We start from the raw sequence: 8222 nt of genomic DNA on the forward strand, positions 1-8222 counted from the left end.
CTCAGGACACACAATTCAAACTGCTACGCACATGGGAAAACCGTAACTGTAACCAGCACCAGTGAAGGAAACCACCAGACACAGACTGTGGGATACTCACACCCGGCTGGCTCAGGGCACAGCCTCCCCACTAAAGGCAACACTTACCCAGGTCCTAGTGGAGCTTTCTAGGGCAAGCTCTCCTGAGGGCTGCTCCTCAGTTTCCCCTCTGCCAGAGTACTGTGTAAGGCGGCCGTGCTCTAGGAAGGAGGCCCAGCTCAGAGCCTTGCCTCCCACCCTAAGGCTCCTTTCAAGACACACCTGTAACAAAGCAATCTCAGGACACACAATTCAAACTGCTACACACATGGGAAAACCGTAACTGTAACCAGCACCAGTGAAGGAAACCACCAGACACAGACTGTGGGATACTCACACCCGGCTGGCTCAGGGCACAGCCTCCCCCACCAAAGGCAACACTTACCCAGCTCCTAGGGGAGCTTTCCAGGACAAGCTCTGCTAAGGGCTGCTCCTCAGTTTCCCCTCTGCCATAGCACTGTGTAAGGCGGCCGTGCTCTAGGAAGGAGGCCCAGCTCAGAGCCTTGCCTCCCACCCTAGGGCTCCTTCAAGACACACCTGTAACAAAGCAATCTCAGGACACACAATTCAAACTGCTACGCACATGGGAAAACCGTAACTGTAACCAGCACCAGTGAAACCAATCACCACACACAGACTGTGGGATACTCACACCCGGCTGGCTCAGGGCACAGCCTCCCCCACCAAAGGCAACACTTACCCAGGTCCTAGTGGAGCTTTCCAGGGCAAGCTCTCCTGAGGGCTGCTCCTCAGTTTCCCCTCTGCCAGAGTACTGTGTAAGGCGGCCGGGCTCTAGGTAGGAGGCCCAGCTCACAGCCTTGCCTCCCACCCTAGGGCTCCTTCAAGAAACACCTGTAACAAAGCAATCTCAGGACACACAATTCAAACTGCTACGCACATGGGAAAACTGTAACTAACCAGCACCAGTGAAGGAAACCACCAGACACAGACTGTGGGATACTTACCCCCGGCTGGCTCAGGGCACAGCCTCCCCCACCAAAGGCAACACTTACCCAGCTCCTAGTGAAGCTTTCCAAGACAAGCTCTGCTAAGGGCTGCTCCTCAGTTTCCCCTCTGCCAGACTACTGTGTAAGGCGGCCGGGCTCTAGGTAGGAGGCCCAGCTCAGAGCCTTGCCTCCCACCCTAAGGCTCCTTTCAAGACACACCTGTAACAAAGCAATCTCAGGACACAATTCAAACTGCTACGCACATGGGAAAACCGTAACTGTAACCAGCACCAGTGAAACCAATCACCACACAGACTGTGGGATCCTCACACCCGGCTGGCTCAGGGCACAGCCTCCCCCACCAAAGGCAACACTTACCCAGCTCCTAGTGGAGCTTTCCAAGACAAGCTCTGCTAAGGGCTGCTCCTCAGTTTCCCCTCTGCCAGACTACTGTGTAAGGCGGCCGTGCTCTAGGAAGGGGGCCCGGCTCAGAGCCTTGCCTCCCACCCTAAGGCTCCTTTCAAGACACACCTGTAACAAAGCAATCTCAGGACACACAATTCCAACTGCTACGCACATGGGAAAACTGTAACTAACCAGCACCAGTGAAGGAAACCACCACACACAGACTGTGGGATACTCACACCCGGCTGGCTCAGGGCACAGCCTCCCCCACCAAAGGCAACACTTACCCAGCTCCTAGTGAAGCTTTCCAAGACAAGCTCTGCTAAGGGCTGCTCCTCAGTTTCCCCTCTGCCAGACTACTGTGTAAGGCGGCCGGGCTCTAGGTAGGAGGCCCAGCTCAGAGCCTTGCCTCCCACCCTAAGGCTCCTTTCAAGACACACCTGTAACAAAGCAATCTCAGGACACAATTCAAACTGCTACGCACATGGGAAAACCGTAACTGTAACCAGCACCAGTGAAACCAATCACCACACAGAGACTGTGGGATCCTCACACCCGGCTGGCTCAGGGCACAGCCTCCCCCACCAAAGGCAACACTTACCCAGCTCCTAGTGGAGCTTTCCAAGACAAGCTCTGCTAAGGGCTGCTCCTCAGTTTCCCCTCTGCCAGACTACTGCGTAAGGCGGCCGTGCTCTAGGAAGGGGGCCCGGCTCAGAGCCTTGCCTCCCACCCTAAGGCTCCTTTCAAGACACACCTGTAACAAAGCAATCTCAGGACACACAATTCAAACTGCTACGCACATGGGAAAACCGTAACTGTAACCAGCACCAGTGAAGGAAACCACCAGACACAGACTGTGGGATACTCACACCCGGCTGGCTCAGGGCACAGCCTCCCCACTAAAGGCAACACTTACCCAGGTCCTAGTGGAGCTTTCTAGGGCAAGCTCTCCTGAGGGCTGCTCCTCAGTTTCCCCTCTGCCAGAGTACTGTGTAAGGCGGCCGTGCTCTAGGAAGGAGGCCCAGCTCAGAGCCTTGCCTCCCACCCTAAGGCTCCTTTCAAGACACACCTGTAACAAAGCAATCTCAGGACACACAATTCAAACTGCTACACACATGGGAAAACCGTAACTGTAACCAGCACCAGTGAAGGAAACCACCAGACACAGACTGTGGGATACTCACACCCGGCTGGCTCAGGGCACAGCCTCCCCCACCAAAGGCAACACTTACCCAGCTCCTAGGGGAGCTTTCCAGGACAAGCTCTGCTAAGGGCTGCTCCTCAGTTTCCCCTCTGCCATAGCACTGTGTAAGGCGGCCGTGCTCTAGGAAGGAGGCCCAGCTCAGAGCCTTGCCTCCCACCCTAGGGCTCCTTCAAGACACACCTGTAACAAAGCAATCTCAGGACACACAATTCAAACTGCTACGCACATGGGAAAACCGTAACTGTAACCAGCACCAGTGAAACCAATCACCACACACAGACTGTGGGATACTCACACCCGGCTGGCTCAGGGCACAGCCTCCCCCACCAAAGGCAACACTTACCCAGGTCCTAGTGGAGCTTTCCAGGGCAAGCTCTCCTGAGGGCTGCTCCTCAGTTTCCCCTCTGCCAGAGTACTGTGTAAGGCGGCCGGGCTCTAGGTAGGAGGCCCAGCTCACAGCCTTGCCTCCCACCCTAGGGCTCCTTCAAGAAACACCTGTAACAAAGCAATCTCAGGACACACAATTCAAACTGCTACGCACATGGGAAAACTGTAACTAACCAGCACCAGTGAAGGAAACCACCAGACACAGACTGTGGGATACTTACCCCCGGCTGGCTCAGGGCACAGCCTCCCCCACCAAAGGCAACACTTACCCAGCTCCTAGTGAAGCTTTCCAAGACAAGCTCTGCTAAGGGCTGCTCCTCAGTTTCCCCTCTGCCAGACTACTGTGTAAGGCGGCCGGGCTCTAGGTAGGAGGCCCAGCTCAGAGCCTTGCCTCCCACCCTAAGGCTCCTTTCAAGACACACCTGTAACAAAGCAATCTCAGGACACAATTCAAACTGCTACGCACATGGGAAAACCGTAACTGTAACCAGCACCAGTGAAACCAATCACCACACAGACTGTGGGATCCTCACACCCGGCTGGCTCAGGGCACAGCCTCCCCCACCAAAGGCAACACTTACCCAGCTCCTAGTGGAGCTTTCCAAGACAAGCTCTGCTAAGGGCTGCTCCTCAGTTTCCCCTCTGCCAGACTACTGTGTAAGGCGGCCGTGCTCTAGGAAGGGGGCCCGGCTCAGAGCCTTGCCTCCCACCCTAAGGCTCCTTTCAAGACACACCTGTAACAAAGCAATCTCAGGACACACAATTCCAACTGCTACGCACATGGGAAAACTGTAACTAACCAGCACCAGTGAAGGAAACCACCACACACAGACTGTGGGATACTCACACCCGGCTGGCTCAGGGCACAGCCTCCCCACTAAAGGCAACACTTACCCAGGTCCTAGTGGAGCTTTCCAGGACAAGCTCTCCTGAGGGCTGCTCCTCAGTTTCCCCTCTGCCATAGCACTGCGTAAGGCGGCCGGGCTCTAGGAAGGGGGCCCAGCTCAGAGTTTTGCCTCCCCCCTGCAAGGCAGCTCTCCCCCCACACACAGTGTAAATCGCTGGGCACGTGGGAACCGTCCCTGGACCCGGCCCGAGTGGGGAAACCCCCCCCCCCCAGGCTCGGGGCACGGACCCGGCGGGGCGGGTTTCTCGGGCTCCTCCCCCCGCTCCCGGCTGCGGGCTCAGGGCTCCTGCAGCGGAGCAGCCCCCATGGCCGGGCTGGCCCCGCGTCTCGGAGCCTGCCCAGGGGCGCTCGCGGGGGGGGCGCTGCTGCTGCTGCTGCTGCTGCGGGCGCGGGGCGGCTCCGACACTCACCTCGCCCGGCCGCTCCCGGGAGGAGGCTCCGAGGCGTCTCCTGGCTCCGCGCCGCCGCTGCACGAGTCCGCTGGAGAAACGCTCCCCCGGCCGGCGAGGGGGCGTGGCCGAGTAGGAGTGAAAGGGGTGTGGCCAAAAGAGGCCTTTTTATACCCTCCGGACTGGGCGATACCATGTGCCTGCAAGGTGGAGCGGGGGGGGGGAACGCGCTGGGCCCCTCCGCTTTTTTGGTTCCGTCCACTTTTGGCGGGAAAAGCGGCGCATGCGGAGACCCTGAACGCTGATGGTGGTTGGAAGGCTGGCGGTGGATTGTGGGCGGGGCAAAGGCGTAGGGGGCGGGGCGAGGGGTTCCGAGGCCAATGCGGTTCGGGGACAGGGGGCGGCACCAGTGTCTGCGGGGCTCGTGCTGCGGCTGCAGGAACTGGGCGAGCGGCTTCTCCGCGCTACTGGCCCCGCCCGCCCGGGCCCCGCTAACCCCGCCCCCTCCTGAGCCCGCCGCTTGCCGCGTCAGCGTCTCCCCTCTGCACGTGCAGATGTTGACAAGTGCCGGGGAAGAGCCTCAGCCAATAGCGGAGCCGCTTTCGTCGCGTGCTGGAGCAGTGACGCGGGTCGGGTCTGCGCCCGTGAATGGAAACGTGAACGGGGTTTCTGCACCGGCCGGTTAGCTCAGTTGGTTAGAGCGTGGTGCTAATAACGCCAAGGTCGCGGGTTCGATCCCCGTACGGGCCACAGCTCCTTTTGCTCGGGCCCCTGGTATTTGCCTTTTTAGTGCCGGGTGGGGGAGGCGCAAAGTGCAGGGAACCAAACGGACCCTTAGTAAAGTCTCCGGGCACCTTGGTGCTGCCGCCGCTGCCTGCCGGGCCAGTGGGTGGGATGAGGCACCGCTCCCAGGCCCGGCTGCGCAGGCTGCGGGGAAGCGCTGCTGGGCGCGGAGTCGGGTCGCTGCTCCCCGCGGGGCCCCTGCCTGCGCCGCCCTGTCTCCGGCCGCACCGGCGCCTCCCTTCCCGCCCGCTGGCTGGGCTGCAGTTTCCTGGGGCGGCGGGTTAATGACCGCGCTGAGCGAGCGACTTTGTGGCTGGTGCCCCCGCCCCCCGCTGTTTGCACCTGTCCCCTCCCTCCGGACGGAAAAGTGAAATGCTGCTGCCCGGTGGGCCCAGGGGAGCAAAAGGAGTTGTGACCCATATGGGAATCAAACCCACAACCTTTGTGTGATTAGCATCATGCTCTAACCAACTAAGCTAACTTGCCAAGTAGTACAAAACTTCTCCACAGATCTACTCCCAGCTGCATCTTTCTGCCTTTGGTAAAGTTTCTCAGAAATATATTCTAGGGTTCTGGTTCTAGTGCTATCACAGGACAGTTTCATTCCCTCCCTTCATTCCACGAAAACAACTTCCTTAACCCTTTTGAGGACAGGATTTTGAAGGAAGAAACAAATCTGCACATACAAATCACAAGAGAACAATTTCCACAGCATTTTGGAGTACATAGATGAGAGTCTAGAGGCAGCCAGAAAGCCTTCTAGGCTCACATTAACAGATGTTTAAAATTTCCTGTATATTTAAAAATATTTTCGGGATGTGTTCTGAAAATGGCCTGGTCAGTTATTCTTCCATAAGTACCATTAGCATGTTTCTGGCTGGCTACACTATGAAATTGCCAAAAACAATCTGATCCCACTATTGACTGAGAACCACTAACTCCTTACAGGCATGCAATCCACAGATGGCAAAAGTTTCCTAAAACCAGTTTACCCGTCTTTTGCCTTTTCTTCCCTGGAAGGTTAGGAACTATTTAGAAAAGCTAAATGTACACAAATCCATAGGTCCCGACTTAATGCATCCAAGGGTACTGAAGGAGTTAGCAAATGTCATGGAGGAGCCTTTGACCATTATCTTTGAAAAGTCGTGGAGATTGGGAGAGATCCCGGATGATTGGAAAAAGGCAAATGTAGTGCCCATCTTCAAAAAAGAGAAGAAGGACGATCCAGGGAACTATAGACTGGTCAGTCTTACCTTGGTTCCTGGAAAAATCATGGAAGGGATACTAAAGGAATCCATTTTGAGGCACTTGGAAGAGAGGAAATTGATCAGGAATAGTCAGCATGGATTCACAAAGGGCAAGTCGTGCCTTACCAATCTGATTATCTTCTATAATGAGGTAACTGGCTCTGTGGACATGGGAAAGTCAGTGGATGTGATATACCTTGACTTTAGCAAGGCTTTTGATATGGTCTCCCACAATATTCTTGCCAGCAAGTTAAGGGAATGTGGATTGGATAAATGGACAGTAAGATAGATAGAAAGCTGGCTAGAAGACCGGGCCCAGCGTGTAGTGATCAACGGCTCGATGTCAGGATGGCAGTCGGTTTCTAGCGGAGTGCCCCAAGGTTCGGTTCTAGGGCCAGTTTTGCTCAATATCTTTATTAATGACCTGGATGAGGGGATGGATTGCACCCTCAGCAAGTTTGCAGCTGACATTGAGCTAGGGGGAGAGGTAGATACACTTGAGGACAGAGATAGGGTCCAGAGTGACTTAGACAAATTGGAGGATTGGACCACAAGAAATCCGATGAGGTTCAGCAAGGACAAGTGCAGAGTCCTGCACTTGGGATGGAAGAATCCCAAGCATTGTTACAGGCTGGGGACCAACCAGCTAAGTAGTAGTGATGCAGAAAAGGACCTGGGGGTTACAGTGGATGAGAAGCTGGATATGAGTCAACAGTGTGCCCTTGTAGCCAAGAAGGCTAATGGCATATTAGGTTGCATTAAGAGGAGCATTGCCAGCAGATCCAGAGATGTTATTATGCCCCTTTATTCGGCTCTAGTGAGGCACAACTTGTTCCAGAGAGATGAAGGGGAGAATATGAGGCGATCTTCTTATGGTTCCTACCAAGACTCGGAAACCCCCACTGTAACATCCTTGCTTTATTTCTGCTCCAAATGGTGGGCGTCCCCCCTCCCGTCCCCATTTAGGGCAACTGCTGGTATGCTCTTCCAAATCAAGCCTCCATCTACAATGGGCATCTTGTGTTGAGAGTAATTTGCTCAGAACACTAGTTATGAAAATCAGACCTGCCTCCCTTTACCGAATCAGCCGTATGTTGCAAACCCTTATATACCTTTATTGCCAACTCCCAAGTGCTCTAAAAATATGAGCCAAGTGTTGAATAGTGGTTGGGGCCTTTTGGTTGATGTTTGGATTTCTGAACTTTACAATTACCCTACGTTCATGGTTTTAGCTCGAAGCACAAAAAGCCGAGCTTCTTGTGGAATTGCTTGTCTTTGAGAGCCAGGGCTTTAAGAAAAGCAGCAAACCTAAGATGGATGATAACATGGCAAGGGCTAGCAGCGCTATACAGAGAACTGCTTGTGCTTACCATGTACATTATTTGTGAATAGGGTTAGAACAGATTGGTTAGGACACTCAACAATACAGGCTGCACCTCTAAAATCCAGGATTCTCTGGACCAGCAACATCCGTGGTCCCAGCATGACCACAGATGTTCCAGGATCAGAGAGTTCCAGAGTGCTGCACAGAGGGGTAGGGAACCAGGATCTGGCGCACAGCTCAGTTGGGCTGGGGAGGAGCTAGGAGCTAGCATATGGCTCAGCTGGGCTGGGGGAAAGGCAGGAACCAGAAAGCCTAGTGGGTGGGGACAGTGGGGGGGACTGGCAGCAGGGTGTTGAAATGACTCCTCTGGCCCAGAAATATTCCTCATCCAGGACCAGTCAGGTCCCGAGGGTGCCAGACAAGGGAGGTCCAATCTGTACCTGTGATACAACTACTTCCATAATTTTTACTCTTTCCTCCTAAGAAACCAGAGATGCCAATAGATTTGCAGCTCTTGTCACTTTATTCACAAGTCAAATGGCAAACAGAAG

General features: G+C 54.9%; 1 non-coding gene across 1 annotated transcript; it reads left to right on the forward strand.

Moving 5' to 3' along the window:
* The first annotated feature begins 4993 nt into the window (after positions 1-4993).
* TRNAI-AAU (transfer RNA isoleucine (anticodon AAU)) lies at positions 4994-5067 on the forward strand. The gene has a single exon. It is a non-coding gene; the product is annotated as a tRNA-Ile (tRNA).
* The last annotated feature ends 3155 nt before the right edge of the window (positions 5068-8222 follow it).

Source organism: Pelodiscus sinensis, chromosome 1, assembly GCF_052426305.1.
Source record: "Pelodiscus sinensis isolate ZL-2025 chromosome 1, ASM5242630v1, whole genome shotgun sequence".
Lineage (NCBI taxonomy): Eukaryota > Metazoa > Chordata > Testudines > Trionychidae > Pelodiscus > Pelodiscus sinensis.